Source organism: Saccopteryx bilineata, chromosome 1, assembly GCF_036850765.1.
Source record: "Saccopteryx bilineata isolate mSacBil1 chromosome 1, mSacBil1_pri_phased_curated, whole genome shotgun sequence".
In the NCBI taxonomy this organism is placed as follows: Eukaryota; Metazoa; Chordata; class Mammalia; order Chiroptera; family Emballonuridae; genus Saccopteryx; species Saccopteryx bilineata.
The window spans coordinates 355,985,272-356,003,713 of NC_089490.1; the positions used below are offsets into that span (position 1 = coordinate 355,985,272).

Here is an 18,442-nt window from a genome sequence, read left to right on the forward strand (position 1 = left end):
GTTGCTGGCTCAAGCAAGGGGTTCCTCGGTCTGCTGAGGGCCCGCGGTCAGGGCACATATGAGAAAACAATCAATGAACAACTAAGATGTTGCAACACGCAAAGAAAAACAGATGATTGATGCTTCTCATCTCTCCATTCCTGTCTATCTGTCCCTGTCTATCCCTCTCTCTGACTCTCTGTCTCTGTAAAAGAAAAAAAACAAAAAAACCTTAGTACAAAAACTTCTTCATTTACAATATAACAGCCCTTCCTAAGCAGGAATGTGATCGGCCATCTTGAGCTGGTGTGAATCACACACAAATATAAAAATCATATTTACGAAATCTCTCTCTCTCTGAACACTTGGCCTAAATCATAAAATGCCTTTTAAGCTTCTTAGTAAAAAGGGGTTTCTTATTTCAATTCAAGATATAAGTGACGGGAGGTGATTTGGGGGAAAATATGAGGATTACAGATCCCCTGAATACTTTGCGCATTTGAACTCTATTCTATAATCACTGGTAAATATTTTTAACACAAAGCTCCATTATCTCTGACAAAAATCACAATTAAGGTTTCTCTCTGAATTAGATTAAATTGCAGCATTCTCTTCACCACCATCATCCAACTTCTACAACTACTCAGTTCTGGAGATACAAGGACAGCCTGAAAGAGACAGACTTGGTAAGAAAGAACAGACCTGACTGTTGCCAGAAGGGGAGGGGCTTGGGAGACGGTAAAAAGAAGAAGGGGTTGAAAAGTACAGATTGGTAGTTACATAATACTCATGAGGATATAAAGTACAGCATAAGATAAACTATACATGGTGCTAGTTGGGTACTGGAAACATGAGAGGGACCGTTGTAAAGTATATGACTGGCTCGTGACTATGCCGTACTGCTGAAACGAACACAAAATATTGACTGAATAATTTAAAACTTTTTAAAATGGTACTAAAAAGAATATTCTATAATTGCAATCTACAATTATAGGGTAATTTAAAAATTCTTTTTCAGATTCTGTATTAGTGATTTAACAAGTAAATATACTTCTTTTAATATTTTTTTTTTATTTTTTTTAAAATATTTTATTTATTGATTTTTTTTTTTAGAGAGAGGAGTGAGAGAGAGAGAGAGAGAGAGAGAGAGAAGGATAAGGAGCAGGAAGCATCAACTCCCATATGTGCCTTGACCAGGCAAGCCCAGGGTTTTGAACCGGCGACCTCAGCGTTTCCAGGTTGACGCTTTATCCACTGCGCCACCACAGGTCAGGCTCTTTTAATATTTTAAAGAAAAAAAAAACACCCCTGTTTTCCATCTTAACTCTTATACACTTTATGACAAAGGGAATGTACCCACTGGGTAACCAGACTTTTAAATCAGTTCCTCCAGTTTCAAGTAACCTAATCCAATTTTGCCATATTTTTCATTTTTATAAAGCTCAACTGCCAATCAAAACATTTTAATTGTCTCACTTAGAGGGCTATTTTTAATTTCCTTTTGCTTTAACCCCACGGCCATTCTATAACCACCTGAAATGTCACAGTCATTAAACCCAGCTCTCTCCAATTTTTGCAAGCAGAACCCAAACCTCCTGTTACAATGGGTAGGCCTCCTCCTTCTTTCAGTAACTTATCTTTACTCACAGCCTGGTTGCCAAAGCAAATGAACTTACTGAATACTCTGATATGGCTAGTATTTCCAATTGTTTAAGTTGCGGCTGAGACCTACAAAAATATTACCCAAACTTAACTAATTTGTATATAGTCTTATTAGGTTTGGGGAGTCAGAGGAAATGCTTTCTCACCCTTTCAGCTTTTCCTTTCATTCGCGACACATACAAAAGATAAATTGAAAAATAAAGTAGCGGCATCATTACACACGGCTGTAAAATTTGAACCTAAACAACACGGAAACGCAAAAGGATCCGCACTATCTCCCCACAGAGTCCAAGACCCATCGCCCTGTTGCCAAGCTCCGCCGAAGTTTCAGCAGGAATAGGAGGCTCACCCTCCCTCCCACCGAAAAGTGATGCCCAGGAGACTGGAGAAGCGCGGAGACGCTTCACAGTCAATGACTGGCAGGCACAAGCTCTCGAGAAAGCACAACCCTCGTCTAAGAGCAAAGGCCTCAGCTGGCACGGAGAACCCCCAGGGAGCTGTCAGGCATCCCATCTTGTCCTACCCCTCCCAACCATTTCCCTCCCAAAGGGGCAACACTCGGCAATCGCTAAGCAAAGCCCAACCAGTCTCCACAACCCGTTCCAATAAGCCCAGTGGGGGAACGAAGGCCACCTCTAGCCCCTGTGGGAAAAATGGCGCCAGTCACCCCTTCTCCTTCCCCGCTAGTCACAAGGACCACCCTCCCTCCCTCGCTACAAAATGGCGTCTCCCGCTGGGGCCCCTGAATCGGCATAATTCATTTGTTAGCTAGGCGGAGTCGGTCTGGGATGAGCGGTTCTGCCAACCACTCAGACACAGGAACTTTGATTCCGCACTTTAGGCAAGCCACTCAGGCGCTGGCTTTAAGCCATGGCGTCACGAAAACGGGGCGTATACAAGCTGTTCTCTCGCGTCACCTAAATTTAAGCCAATGGCAAGCAGGAAGCATCAATGAGTGACGTAGCGATAGCCCAATGGAGGCTAGGGGCGGGCTTCAGACCGAGTATGCGGGTTGCGGGGCCTGGGGGCCGGGCGGCTGTTTCCTGTCCTGGTGCATGGTGGTCGGACGAAGGAATTGTTGGAAAATTTTCTCGGAGGTTCGTATATAAATGTGTTTTTACCCAGTGTGCATTATTCTCCGCCCGGCCACCGCCCTTAGTGCGGCGGCGCGGGCCTCGGCCCTGATTCCGGCTGCTCAGCTTCCGCCGCAGGCCTTTCTGATTTTACGGCCGGTCGCGGCAGCGGCGCCTAGGCAGAAGCGGAGTTTATTAATAACCCGCGGCCGCCGCTGTGGGGCCGCCGAGCTTTTCTCGCCTAGGACGCCCCCCCCCCTTCTCCGTTGTCTTTGCGCGCCGTGCCCCGCCTGTTCCTCTCTGGGGACCGCAGAGGAGAGGGACGGGAGGGTGTAAGCCCTCGGGAGCCTGGTGGCGCCTCTCGGCTGGACCTCCTCGCGGAGCTGGTCCCCAGGCGCTCCCGTGGCGAAGCTCCTCCGGCTGAGACCGCGGGCCACGGTCCGCACCGGGCCCGATCAGTGGCGCCGGCCTGGGCTCGCTCGGACCCCACCTGAAGAACGCACCTGGAATTTCCTCTCACCCGCCAAGATCATGCACAGATTACCTGTGCCTCCCACTTTTTAGAAAAAAATTTAGGTCACTGAGGCCGAACGCCGAATGTTATTAGAAATTGTCAATTTTACTCTTTTTGTCAGTTTTGGCTAAAGAGTTAACGAGTCCTTCAGTTGTTTTGTAACGTCTTATTGTGAAACGTGAACCAATTTTTATTCCCTCTTACGCTTTTTTAAACTAACTTTTTCATTCCACGTTAACAAAATTAAGCAAAAAGTAGGGGGGAAGATACCATTGTTAAGCCCATTATTTGTTTAAAATCAACTGAAGCCTTTGCTTTGGAAGTGTAATTAGCTGGTATATCATGGTGGGATGTGAAAAATTGTAGGTTGGAGATTGTGGTCTGCTTAATAGTTGAAGTTCATTGTTAAATGTTTAGTAAGAGAATAGGTGATAAGGTTTTTAATTCAGGTGTATTTTGAGAAGTCCATAGCTTCCCCTTTATTTTTTAATAATTCACGTACCTTACAATTCACCCGTTTAAAATTGTGTAATTAAGTTGGTTTGGTATTTTCAGTTGTGCAACCCTCACCATCATCAACTTTAAAATATCAGTATATGTTCACGAGTCCAAAAAGAAACTACCCGTTAAGTTACTTCCCATTCCCTTTAACCCCTCACTCCTTCTCCAACCACTAAATCTGCAGATTTGCCTGTTCTGAATATTTCACATGAACTTCCAGTTTGTGGGCTTTTGTGACTGGCTTCTTTCACTTAGCATAATTTTGTAGGATTCCTTCATGTCATAGCATTATCAATACAGGTACTTCCATTTCTTTCTATTGCCAGTTTTTCCATGAATGAACATAACATGTTTTATCCATCATCTGTTGATGGATGTGTGGGTGGTTTCCACCATTGGTCTGTTTTGCGTAATGCTGCTTTGAACATTATGTATAAGTTTTTGTGTGGACATAATATTTTCATTTCTCCTGGATATATATTCCTCTGAGTAGAATTTCTTGGTCATATGGTTGGTAACAACATTCAACTTTTTGAGGAACTGTCAAATTGTTACACAAAATGACTACACCGTTTTACGTTCCTTCCAGCAGTGTGTGAACAGTCCCATGTCTTCGTGTCTTTGTCAACACTATCAATCTTTTTGATGGTAGCCATTTTAGTGGATATGAAATGCTATATTTTAGCAATTTTAAATTTGTATTTTTCAACGGCTGTGGTATTGAGCATTTTTTTATGTGCTTATTGGCCATTTGTATATCTTCTTTAAAGAAATGTTAATTTTTATCTTTTCCCCATTTTTAATTGGATTGTTCATCTTTTTATTGAGTTTTAAGAGGTCTTTATATAAAAGTCTTTTATCAGATACATGATTTTGCAAAATGTCCATAGCCCTTTGCTGCAAGTTGAGATATTGCTGCGGAGTAAGGATTCATTGTGTTCTTCATGGAAAGATGACCTTCCTGGATTGGGGAAATTGTGCCTCTACTATTACTTCAGCTGTTATTAAAATGTATGTGCAGTTTATGATCAAATGAGGAGCATTTTCTGAGTCCTGAGGTTTTCATCGTTACAGTATTCAATTTTGATGTTTTTTTAAAAATTATTTTTATTCATTTTAGAGAGGAAAGACAGAAGGGGGAAAGAGCAGAAAGCATCAACTCCCATAAGTGCCTTGACGGGGCAAACCCAGGGTTTTGAACGAGCAACCTCAGGGTTACAGGTCAACACTCTACCCAGTGTGCCACCATAGGTCAGGCTGGTTTTGGAGTTTTTAATCTAGCTTTTGTTTGGGTTTTTGGTTTTTCTACTTTTTTTACATTAATTTTTGAGAGAGAAAGAAGGGAGAGAAGTGGAAAGCATCAACTTGTAGTTGCTTCCCATATGTGCGTTGACTGGGCAAGCCCAGCATTACAAACCGGCAACTTCAGCAGTCGAAGTCCACTGCACCACCACAGGTCGGGCTGTTTTTTATTTAATCTGAGGTTTCACTTAGTTCTGAGTCTTTGCTCCTGGCTTTATTTCAGGACACAGTGATGATTTTAAAGAATTGGGTTGCATGTGTCATTGCTCCTTTCTATGCTTAATTTGTGAGAAAATGTTTGAAACTTTATTGTACTGTCCATCAAAATGATTTATTTATTTTTTTTAATATTTATACACACTTGTTTTTCCTGCATCAAACCTGTATTTATTTTATTTATTTTTTATTTTTTTTTATTTTACAGAGACAGAGAGTCAGAGTGAGGGATAGACAGGGACAGATAGACAGGAACGGAGAGAGATGAGAAGCATCAATCATTAGTTTTTCATTGCGCGTTGCAACACCTTAATTTTTTATCGACCGCTGTCTCATGTGCCTTGACCGTGGGCCTTCAGCAGACCGAGTAACCCCTTGCTGGAGCCAATGACCTTGGATTCAAGCTGGTGGGCTTTTGCTCAAGCCAGATGAGCCCGCGCTCAAGCTGGCGACCTCGGGGTCTCGAACCTGGGTCCTCTGCATCCCAGACCTACGCTCTATCCACTGCACCACTGCCTGGTCAGGCAAAATGATTTTATTTTTAAGATGAATTTAAACGGAGAAATCTCCCTCTCCCTCATAGGAGAGAAAAGTTTGAAAAGAACAGAAACCTTTCTTCATACTTTTCCATAAATCTAAACCCAGTTTAAAACTGCTGCAGTGGGAACTCTGCATCCTGTGGGAATAACTTGTCCATTAATGTATAGACATAGGCATTTATCTCCAAAAGACATTTTTTTGTACTTAAAGTACCATTTTAACCCAAACAAGCAGTGGTGCAGTGGATAGAGCATCTATGGGACACCGAGGTTCAAAACCCTGAGGTTGAGTGCCGGCTAATCCGGCTTGAGTGAGGGTTCACCAGCTTGAGCATGGGGTCACCGGCTTGAGCTTGGGATCATAGACATGACCCCATGGTCGCTAGCGTGAAGCCCAAGGTCACTGGCTCAGCTGGAGCCCCCCAGACAAGGCACATATGAGAAAGCAATCAATGAACAACTAAAGTGCCACAACATGAGTTGCTTTTCTCATCTCTCTTCCTTTCTGTCTGTGTCTGGCTCTCTCTTAAAAAAAAAAAAAAATTTAGCTCTGGCCGGATAGCTTGGTTGGTTAAAAGCTTCATTCCCAAGCATATTTTTTGACAGTTCAGTGCTGGGTCAGGGCACATACAGAAATAGATCAATATTCCTGTCTCTCTCTCTTCTCTTTCTTCTCTCTCTCTCTCTCTCTCTCTCAATCAATAAATACAAAATAAAAAATACCACTGACTAGGCACTGGATTGAATGATTTGTTGTGTGGCTTACATATATTATGAACTTACTACCTTCACTACAAACCTAAGTCAAATACTAGACTTATTATCCCTATTTTGCAAGTGAGCCAACTAAAGTTTAGAGTAATTGTTCAGTTATTATGCCGCAAAGCTGGGACTTGAACCTATGACTGGTTCAAAAGCCTGGTCTCAACTGAGTTACTCAGTAACCTACCAAGTACCCACCTCTTTAAATTTTTTATGTTTATTTTTTACTAATTTTAGAGAGAGGGTAAGAAGTTGAGAGAGACAGGAACATCAGTCTGTTCCTATATGTGCCCCGACTGGGGATTGAACCAGCAACCTCTGTGCTTCCAGATGATGCTCTACCAACCAAGGTATCCAGCCAGGGCTTTAACTTTTAAAATATACTGCAGGCTCTAGCAATTCAAGGGTGAGTAAGACAGATGGGGACCTTTAGAATGATACAGTTTTTTGTTTTTTTTTTTACAGAGACAGAGTCAAGAGGGATAGCCAAGTACAGACAGACAGGAACGGAGAGAGATGAGAAGCATCAATTATTAGTTTTTTGTTGTGACACCTTAATTGTTCATTGATTGCTTTCTCATATGTGCCTTGACTGTGGGGCTACAGCCGACCGAGTAACCCCTTGCTCGAGCCAGCGACCTTGGGTCCAAGCTGGTGAGCTTTGCTCTAACTAGATGAGCCCACGCTCAAGCTGGTGGCCTCAGGGTCTCGAACCTGGGTTGTCCGCATCTCAGTCCGATGCTCAGTGGAACTTGCAAAGTTCAGTTGGAAATTCTGATAAGAGCCTGACCAGGCAGTGGTGCAGTCGGCCTAGGACCTGAGGACCTAAGTTCAGAACCCCGAGGTTGCAGGTTTGAGCATAGGCTCATCCAGTGGTTACTGACTTGAAACTCAAGATTGCTGGCTTGAGCAAGGGGTCATTGGCTCAGCTAGAGCCCCCCTGTCAAGGCATGTATGAGAGGCAATCAATGAACAACTAAAGTGCTGCAACTATGAGTTCATGTTTCTCATCTCTCTTCCGTCTGTGTCTCTCAAGAAAATTTCTTTTAGATAAGTGAAATTCTCCTATGAAGGAGAGTTCTGTGATAAGGAGATGGTGGTGGAATGGCTGTTTCAGATAAGAGGTGACACTGGACAATATGTGCAAAAACAGGAAGAGTTAGGTGTGTACTAGGAACTAGAAGGTCAGCCTGGTTGGATGTAAATAATGGAGGACAATTGTAAAGCACTCGGCAACATGAGGTATGTTAAACTAATTATTTATTGAACATATAATCTTAGGAGTCAAAATTTTGGAGACCTAGAGGACATAGTATATACCTTAGAAGGCTTATAGTCAAGTGCACATATTGGATGTATAAGTTAAAGACTTGCCAGTTGGCTCAGTGGGTAGAGTGTCTGCCCGGCATGTGAATGTTCCAGGTTCGATCCCCGGTCAGGGCAAACATGAGAAGCATCCATCTGCTTCTCTTCCCCTCCCTCTCCCCCTTCTCTCTCTTCCCCTCTCACAGCCAGTGGTTCAATTGGTTCAAGCATCAGCCTCAACACAGGATAGCTCGGTTGACTCAAGTTTTGGCCCAGATAGGTGGCCAGGTGGGTTTCCGTCAGGACATATGCGAGGGTCTGTCTCTGTCTCCCCTTCTCTCACTTAAAGAATAAAAAATAAATAAATAAGCCTGAGCTGTGGGGGCACAATGGATAAAGTATCGACCTGTAATGCTGAGTTCACCGGTTCGAAACCCTGGGCTTGCCTGGTCAAGTCACATATAGGAGTTGATGCTTCCTGCTCCTCCCCTTCTTTTCTCTCTCTCTCTCTCTCATCTCTCTTCTCTAAAATGAATAAAGTCTTGAAATAAATACAAATAAAAATTTTGCCCTGGCCGGTTGGCTCAGCGGTAGAGCGTCGGCCTAGCGTGCGGAGGACCCGGGTTCGATTCCCGGCCAGGGCACATAGGAGAAGCGCCCATTTGCTTCTCCACCCCTCCTCCGCGCTTTCCTCTCTGTCTCTCTCTTCCCCTCCTGCAGCCAAGGCTCCGTTGGAGCAAAGATGGCCCGGGCGCTGGGGATGGCTCTGTGGCCTCTGCCTCAGGCGCTAGAGTGGCTCTGGTCGCAACATGGTGACGCCCAGGATGGGCAGAGCATCGCCCCCTGGTGGGCAGAGCATCGCCCCTGGTGGGCGTGCCGGGTGGATCCCGGTCGGGCGCATGCAGGAGTCTGTCTGACTGTCTCTCCCCGTTTCCAGCTTCAGAAAAATGCGAAAAAAAAAAAATTTCAAAACAGGAGGTGACAAGGACATTAGGTATCAGGAATCAGAAGCTTTTCAGCCAAAAATGAGGTTCTATAAAAACCTCACTTTTCTCACCTGTAGAAAGAAAATGGTCACAAGAGCCCATCTTGAGTGCTAAGGACTTTAAATACATTATTTTAATTAATTCTTACAACAGCCCTGTCAGGTGGATGTTCTTCCATTTTTTTCAAAAAAGGACATGGAAGGTCAGCAGCAGGTTAATTACCCAGGAGCTGAGCAGGATTCAGATGCATAGCACACCAGCAAATTATAAAGCTATAATGTAGCTGGAATCTATGACAATAAAAATGTGATTAGTAATTCAAAGTGACCTGGAGTACAAGCCTAATAACAGCAAATACTGTAGGATTCAAGTGATGACTGAGATATGGGTAGTGTAGTGAGGGGCCAGTGACAGTTACAAGCTGTTCCCTGTGTTTGAACTGCCCTTTCTACTCTTTCTACCCTTAGGAAAATCTTATCTTTTTTTTCTTAAGATTTTTATTTAGTGATTTTACAGAGGTAAGGAGGGAACGAGAAGTAGTTGCTTCATTCTAGCTGTTAATTGTCTGCTTGTCATATGTGCCTTGACTAGGCAAGCCCACGGTTTCGAAACAGTGACCTCAGCATTCCAGGTTGGGGCTCTGTCCACTGTGCCACCACAGGCCAGGCCAACTGTTATCTGTTTATGACCAAATTTACATATCTTGGTCTTTGAGGTAATGTTAGATGCTGCTTTCTCTATTAATGTTATGTTTGTAGCAGTGATTTTCAACTGGTGGGCTGTGGCAAACTGTGCCACAAGAATTTTTTATTTATTTTTTTTTAATTAACTTTAGAGAGGAGAGCGAGAGAGAAAGGGGGGAGGAGCAGGAAGCATCATCTCCCATATGTGCCTTGACCAGAGAAGTGCAGGGCCCTGAACCAGCAACCTCAGTGTTATAGGTCGACACTTGATCCCCTGCACCACCACAGGTCAGGCACCACAAGAATTTTCGAAACATTCACTACCTATTTAGTCAAGGGCATTGGCCTCTTTTCCCTTAGATGGTCAAATTTTAAAAATGACAACAGCTAACACAACAATAGCCGTCTGATATGAATGAATCAAAATTGTACCTTTTTTTTTGTCCTATCAGCAAAAAAATACATATTTTTGGTGTGTTGCAAAATTTTAATAATTAGTTTTTGTATGCCATAAGATGAAAAATGTTGAAAACCACTGGTTTTCCAGTGTCACTTCAATACATTCAATAAAAAGGGGGAGAAATCACTGATTTATACTACTTTTATTTTTTTAAATCATAAAAATCATAATCAGACATAATCATGGTAAAAAAAAATTTAATTTATCAAAGGTATACAGTAAAAAGTAATGTTTCCCCACTCCACATTCATTTCCTAATTCCATTTCTGGGAGGTAATTACTTGAATTTTTAAATATATATACATTAAAAAATTACATTTTTATATATATTTTAAAATTATTTTAAATGTTCAAAAATACAATTAAAATGTTAAACAATGTTAAAAAATATGTATTTTTAAAATACATATAAAAATGTATTTTTTGGCCCTGGCCAGTTGCCTCAGTCATAGAGCATTGACCCAGCGTGTAGAAGTCGTGGGCCTGACCTGTGGAGTGCAGTGGGATAAAGCGTCGACCTGGAACACTGAGGTTGCCGGTTCGAAACCTTGGGCTTGCCTGGTCAAGGCACATATGGGAGTTGATGCTTCCTGCTCCTCCCCCTTCTCTCTCTCTCTGTCTCTCTCTCACTCCTCTCTCTCTAAAAAATAAATAAATAAAATATTAAAAAAAAAAAGAAGTCCTGGATTTGATTCCCTGTCCCGGCACATAGGAGAAGTGATTATCTGCTTCTCCCTCCTCCCCCTTTCTCTCTTTCTTTTTTTTTTTTTTTTTTTTTTAATTTTATTTATTCATTTTAGACAGGAGAGAGATAGGGAGAGAGAGAGAGAGAGAGACAGAGAGGCGGGGGGAGAGAGACAGGGGGGAGGAGCTGGAAGCATCAACTCCCATATGTGCCTTGACCAGGCAAGCCCAGGGTTTCGAACTGGCGACCTCAGCATTTCCAGGTCGATGCTTTATCCACTGTGCCACCACAGGTCAGGCTCTCTCTTTCTTTCTCTCTCTCTCTTACCCCTTCTCTTCCCTCCTCTCCCACAGCCATGGCTCCATTGATTCAAGCACATTAGCCCAGGTGCTGAGGATGACTCTGTGGAGCCTCCACCTCAGGCGCTAAAAATAGCTCAGTTGTGAGCAGCCCCAGATGGGGCTTGCTGGTTGGTTACCAGTCAGGTTGCATGTGGGAGTCTATCTCTACTACTCTCACTTAAAAAAAAAAAGTGTTTTTTAAAAAACACAAGTACAGTACATGTATTGAGGAGAAACAGACTTTTCTCTACCCTCAAGGTTCTGTGGGTCTAATAATAAAACAGATGAGACATATTAGCAAGAGAAAATAACCAAATTTAATACATATGCCCACATACAAAAGAGAGTCAGACACCCACATATGCAAGAGAAGTTCAGAGATAACCAGGGTGACTGAGGTATGTAAGACATTAGGGATAAGGTGATGCATCTTGGGGGCTTCAAAGGATCTTTGCAGGATGTTAAGATCAACAGACATTTAGTAAATAGAAGTTTGTCCTGCAGTATAGATAGGTCAAAAGAGGTTATCTCTAATAATCTCTTATTATGAGCAAGGTCACTAATTCAAATTCTTCTTGAGCCTGAAACTAAAATTACCTTTAGCTCAAAATAATGTTCATACCACTGAGGTACATCTTGAGGTGACTTCTTCTGCACCTCCACACAGATCATACCATATACAGAGGGTCTTTGGGATACAACACAGTTCTGTTCCTACAATAGTGACATAACTCGAATTTTGGTGTAAGTCAAAACACATTCTAGCCTAAATCACCTATCCTAACACCGTTGTAAAATCATAATCTAGAGGCCTGACCTGTGGTGGCGCAGTGGATAAAGCGTCAACCTGGAAACACTGAGGTTGCTGGTTCAAAAAAACCCTGGCTTGCCTGGTCAAGGCACATATGGTGGTTGATGCTTCTTGCTCCTCCCCTTCTCTCCCCCCCCCCCAAATAAATAAATAAATAAATGAATAAAAAAGAATCTTAAAAAAAATCATAATCTAGAACGGGTCCCCAAACTTTTTACACAGGGGGCCAGTTCACTGTCCCTCAGACTGTTGGAGGGCCGGACTATAAAAAAAACTATGAACAAATCCCCATGCACACTGCACATCTTATTTTAAAGTAAAAAACAAAACGGGGACAAATACAATATTTAAAATAAAGAACAGGTAAATTTAAATCAACAAACTGACCAGTATATCAATGGGAACTATGCTCCTCTCACTGACCACCAGTGAAAGAGATGCCCCTTCCAGAAGTGCTGCGAGGGCAGGATAAATGGCCTCAGGGGGCCGCATGTGGCCCGCGGGCCGTAGTTTAGGGACCCCTGATCTAGAACATAAAAACACAACTAAGCCACAGAAAAAGAATACTGCATATTCTTCCACCACATGCAACCAAACTATTTCACCCATGTAGTTAGTCCATAAGTGCAACGCTAGTGGTGTAAGCTCTCGGTTTTTTTTTTAGTTTTTATGGACATGAGGGTTGTAAACTTGAAACGTCATATGTTGATACTGTCGTAATCCAAGGACCCCTGTATACTCTTCTGCAGTTTACTTTTTCCCATTTACAATACATTTTGGAGATGTTTTCTAATATTTCATATAGATTCATTCCATTCTTTTTACTGTCTCTATGTTTCATTTATGGATGTTTTATAATTTACTTAACCTGTCCTTATTGATGAGCTTTTTTTTTTCTTTTTTTTGTGGCAGAATCAGAGAGAGGGACAGATAGGGACAGACAGACAGGAAGGGAGAGAGATGAGAAACATCAATTCTTCGTTGTGGTTCCTTAGTTGTTCATTGATTGATTTCTCATATGTGCCTTGACTGGGGGGGCTACAGCGGGCCGAGTGACCCTTTGCTTGAGCCAGCGACCTGGGCTCAAGCTAGTGGAGCCTTGCTCAAACCAGATGAGCCCATGCTCAAGCTGACTACCTTGAGGTCTCGAACCTCAGTCCTCTGCATCCCAGTCTGATGCTCTATCCACTGCACCACCGCCTGGTTAGGCAATGAGCTTTTATACTGTACTATTTTTGTTATTATAAAGTAAGTCTTTATTGATTAATTGATTTTAGAGTGAGAGGAAGGGAGAGGGAGAGACAGACAGACAGACAGACACATCAATTTCTTGTTTCACTTATCCATGTAGTCATTGGTTGATACTTGTATGTGCCCTGACTGGGGATCAAACCACAACCTTATAGGATGGGGACAACGCTCTAATCAACTGAGCAACCCAGCCAGGTTGTGCATTTGAAATTTTAGTAGGTGCCAAGTTATCTTAATCATTGTAGGGTCTTTTTCCTCCATGTTTTTGGGCTTTTTTGTTTTTTTAAGTCTCCCTGTGGCTTCTCCTTTATAATCTTAGTTACAGGAGTTTTGTTCAGCTAACCTTCAGATGGTTTTCAAGGGTGGTTGTTCTATAATTTACCATATTTTTCGCTTCATAAGATGCACTCCCCCCCCCAAAGTGGAGGGGGAAATGCCCATGTGTCTTATGGAGTGAAAAATATGGTATTTTATTAAATATTTTAACATACCATTTGGTTCAGAATATTTTTTTTCTTATTTTCCTCCTTAAAACCCTAGGTGTGTCTTATGGAGCGAAAAATATGGTAGTTGTAATTTTGATGTGGGTGTTGAGGGAGGCAAGCACAGAATTTACCTACTTCACCATCTTGACTGGAAGTCACTACATTGTTTTAATTACTTGTTTTCATTTGTCTGCCATCATAGAATGAGTTTCCTAAAAGCAACAACCACTTCTTTTTTACCTCTCTATATCCCTAAAAGCATGCACATTGTCTAGTATGTGTGCGCACACACACACATATATCCAATGGTGGGATTCAAATAATTTAACAACCGTTTCTCTTTCCTAATGACCATTTCTTTTTTTTTTTTTTTTTTCTTTTCATTTTTCTGAAGCTGGAAATAGGGAGAGACAGTCAGACAGACTCCCGCATGCGCCTGACCGGGATCCACCCGGCACACCCACCAGGGGCGAAGCTCTGCCCACCAGGGGGCGATGCTCTGCCCATCCTGGGCATCGCCATGTTGCGACCAGAGCCACTCTAGCGCCTGGGGCAGAGGCCACAGAGCCATCCCCAGCGCCCGGGCCATCTTTGCTCCTATGGAGCCTTGGCTGCGGGAGGGGACGAGAGAGACAGAGAGGAAAGCGCGGAGGAGGGGTGGAGAAGCAAATGGGCGCTTCTCCTGTGTGCCCTGGCCGGGAATCGAACCCGGTTCCTCCGCACGCTAGGCCGACACTCTACCGCTGAGCCAACCGGCCAGGGCCCTAATGACCATTTCAAGTGTAAAAAACGATATATTGGAAGGTAATTTATTATTTCATGCATTTAATACTTAAATAGGAATAAAAGAGGTATATAAAACTAGACTATAAGAGTTTTAAAATATTAATGAAAAATATTAAATAATACTTGACAAAAAACAAAACTTATTTATGATATTTCCATATTGGTTCTTTCTTTTTTTTTCTTACAGAGACAGAGAGAGTCAGAGAGAAGGATAGATAGGGACAGACAGACAGGAACGGAGAAAGATGAGAAGCATCAATCATCAGCCTTTCATTGCGACACCTTAGTAGTTCATTGATTGCTTTCTCACATGTGCCTTGACCGTGGGCCTTCAGCAGACCAACTAACCCCTTGCTCAAGCTGGCGACCTCGGGCTCTCAAACCTGGGTCCTCCGCATCCCAGTCTGATGCTCTATCCACTGCTCCACCACCCAGTCAGACTCCATATTGGTTTTTGATTGGCGTCCTCACTTGCAATTTTTTTCACCTGTGGACAGAATGAACATTACTGTGGGTGCTTATAACATTAAAAAAGATTAAAGAATGGTCCAACCTAATCCCTGCTGGTCAGCCTGTGGCCTGCGAGGTTTCGCTTGTGGACCAGAGCACCTTAGAAGATTCACCCAGAGAAGTGAGTGCAGCCTCAGTGGGCTCATGCCATGGGCATTTCTAGACACTCTGAAGGACGGGCATGGGGAAGGGGGGAGAAAAAAAAAGAGTAAAGAATATAAATTTGTGGTTTCCACATTGGGCTGCTGCCCAGGCGCCCACATTAGAGAGAATGCTGATTACAACTGCCATTTTAACTGGTTCGCTGACTGAACTCAACAAAAAATTACTATCAATTCTGCTGAACCAGCACAAACCAGCTGAATCTCATCACTGTATATATCTATGTATACATATATACCCATATTTGTACACACACATATATATGTACTCACAGACAAAACAATTAAAATATCATTCCTGGATATTTATCCAACAAACATGTATTTTTTTTAAATGTTTTTTTTTTTTTTACTTTTATTTATTCACTTTAGAGAGGAGAGAGAGAGAGAGAGAGGAGAGAGAGACAGGGGGGAGGAGCTGGAAGCATCAACTCCCATATGTGCCTTGACCAGGCAAGCCCAGGGTTTCGAACCGGTGACCTCAGCATTTCCAGGTCGACGCTTTATCCACTGCGCCACCACAGGTCAGGCCAAACATGTATTTTTTTAGTAGTTTGACCATGGTAAAGACTTAAAGGATAATAATGGGAGATGAAATTAGAAAGGTAGGTAGGGTCTAGATTAGATTGTAGCTTTAATGTCAGTCTAATGTCAGAAATTGAATTTAGACCTCTAAGTAATACAACTATAAAAAATCTGAGGGGCCTGACCAGGCGGTGGCACAGTGGATAGAGCGTTGGACTGGGATGCAGAGGACCCAGGTTCGAGACCTGAGGTCGCCAGCTTGAGCGCAGGTTCATCTGGTTTGAGCAAAGCTCACCAGCTTGGACCCAAGGTCACTGGCTCAGGCAAGGGATTTCTCAGTCTGCTGTAGCCCCACGGTCAAGGCACATATGAGAAAGCAATCAATGAACAACTAAGGTTTCACAACGAAAAACTAATGATTGATGCTTCTCATCTCTCTCTCTGTTCCTGTCTGTCTGTCCCTATCTATCCCTCTCTCTCTGTCTCTGTAAAAAAAAAAAAAAAATGTGAGGGGAAAAACAAGTTTAAATCTGAAAGGAGGCCCTGGTCAGTTGGCTCAGAGGTAGAGTGTTGGCCTGGTGTGCGGAAGTCCCAGGTTCGATTCCCAGCCGGGGCACACAGGAGAAGCGCCCATCTGCTTCTCCACCCCTCCCCCTCTCCTTCCTCTCTGTCTCTCTCTTCCCCTCCCACAGCCAAGGCTCCACTGGAGCAGAGTTTGCCTGGGCGCTGAGGATGGCTCTGTGGCCTCTGCCTCAGGCACTAGAATGGCTCTGATTGCGGCAGAGCAACACCCCAAGATGGGCAGAGCATCGCCCCCTGGTGGGCATGCCGGGTGGATCCCGGTTGGGCGCATGCGGGAGTCTGTCTGACTGCCTCCCCGTTTCCAGCTTCAGAAAAATACAAAAAAAAAAAAAAAATCTGGAAGGATTCTCTCTTAAGATTCCTTTGCAAGCATCTTAAGTTCTCGCTCATCTTTAAAGTAACCCAACTTGGAATGCATTATGCTAGTTCTTTTTGCAAAATGACAATGCTGAACAGATCCACAGGCCAGTTCTGATAAAAGGCCATCAAAAATTTGCAAATAACTGTATGTTTAATTTAAAATGTGTGTCTTACATGCTTATTTTCATACAACCTGAAAAATGTTGGTGACAGATATGATTAAGACATGATGGGTATGGTGTGAGCAACTAGAGAATATTTTGATCTCTAGCTTGTTTCTTTTCTTTACTTCACTACCAGATTTCCCCCCATTTGATCATTTTCTAACAAAGGCCATTAATTGTATTACAGACTCTTCTTGAGAATTTCAAAATAATATGGACCGTGTGCCTTGCTATCACTTATTGTAATTGTGCGTATTTGAACTCTTCTGAGTCCTTTCTCCCTTCACTACACCATGTATGTGCCAGTAATTTGTGTCCAGGAAATGGTTGTTTCTTCATTTTTCAGTTAGTGTAGATTTTTGTCCATTAGGATGAAAACTATAGGTGTTGAAGCCTTCCTGAAGAAATTTAACAGTTGATCAGCTTTCAGACAAGAAAGAACTTTTATTTATTGCAGATAACTTAGCTATCTGTTGATGCTATATATCATATTTTAGTTATCTGGAGATTTATAAATAATTGAATGAAAAGGACAAGTGCTGGAGTTATGATCAAACCTTAAACATTTTTTAACATCATGACCCAAATTACCTTGTAATCTGCCTTTTTCAAAATTCATCTCTATAATCGTGCAGTGCTTACATCATTAAAAGTGTTTCCTTTCCATTTCCTTATCTTGATTTTTCCCGTTATATAGTGACAGTACTTGTTCTGAAAATTAGTCTTTTCCAAACCTATATTTATCAGGCATCTTAACAGCAGAGTACCAGTGTTACTTTGAGGCCTCTCTGTTAGCTCTCAGAGGTAGCAAGAAACTTAAAAGGTTTCAGTATGCTCTATGGATCTTTCAGGAATCCCTGAAAAGGCAACCCTTGATTGACTTTTATCACCACACTGATACTTTCCTGTGAATCTAAACCATAGTCCCTGGTGTTAGCCCAAAAAGGGTACAGTGTATAGAAATTCTAAAACAAAAATCTTTAAGAAGTCCTAAACCTAAATATAATTGCATAATATCACTATCATCTGCATATTGTTCTTTTAAATATTGACACTAAAAATCAGATCTTTAGATCTAGAAGGATATCTAGTAGAGATACTTTTGTCCAATTCCCTGGTTCAAGGCAGGTAAATTATCCTAACTCCTGTTTGAAACCACTCAAAGCTCACAGAGGTAAAGGTTCCTGGAGGTAGGAGAAGGGAGGGAGAATGTTGTGGTGGTGATTAGTAAAAGAACCATTCATTCATCCATTTATTCAGCACCTATTGTGTGTCTTCTATGTGCCAAGTATGTTTTTAGCACTTGAGCCAGTAATGAGCAAACAGAGAAAAATCCTTATCTATTCTTGTAAAGGGGAAGATGGATAAGAAACTAAATAAGTAAATATATATAATATGTCAATAACCACTATGCAGAAATATGAAAAAGGGCAGAGGCAGAGGGATGGGGTGGGAGATACGGTTTGAAATGAAGTGAACAAGGAAGCTCTCATTGATGTAGCATTGCACAAAGACTTGAAGAAGAAGAGGAAATAATAATGAAAAAACTGGAGAGAATGTTTCAGGCAGAAGGAACATCAGATGTAAGGGTCCTGAGGCAGCAGAACACCCAGTATGTTTGAGGAAAAGCAAGGACACCTGTGTGGCTGAAATAGAATAAATGAGATGGAGAGTAGCAGGAAATTGGGGTCAAGATCATTGACCTCATAGGCTAGTATAAAGACTTTCCTTTTTTCAAATAAATATTTATTTAGTACTGATAAGGACTTTGGCTTTACTCTGAAAAGTCATCAAAAGTT

General features: G+C 42.3%; 1 protein-coding gene and 1 non-coding gene across 4 annotated transcripts in view; both read left to right on the forward strand.

The window, feature by feature from the left end:
- Positions 1-2,642: 2,642 nt before the first annotated feature.
- Positions 2,643-18,442, forward strand: part of ZNF143 (zinc finger protein 143) — a 62,331-nt gene continuing 46,531 nt past the window's right edge. For all 3 annotated transcript variants that reach the window (XM_066250926.1, XM_066250928.1, XM_066250927.1), the window contains exon 1: positions 2,643-2,738. The gene's annotated coding sequence lies outside the window, so the exon portion shown is untranslated. The remainder of the gene's footprint in view (positions 2,739-18,442) is intronic.
- On the forward strand, positions 14,886-15,020 carry LOC136321236 (small nucleolar RNA SNORA52). The gene has a single exon (XR_010728513.1). It is a non-coding gene; the product is annotated as a small nucleolar RNA SNORA52 (small nucleolar RNA).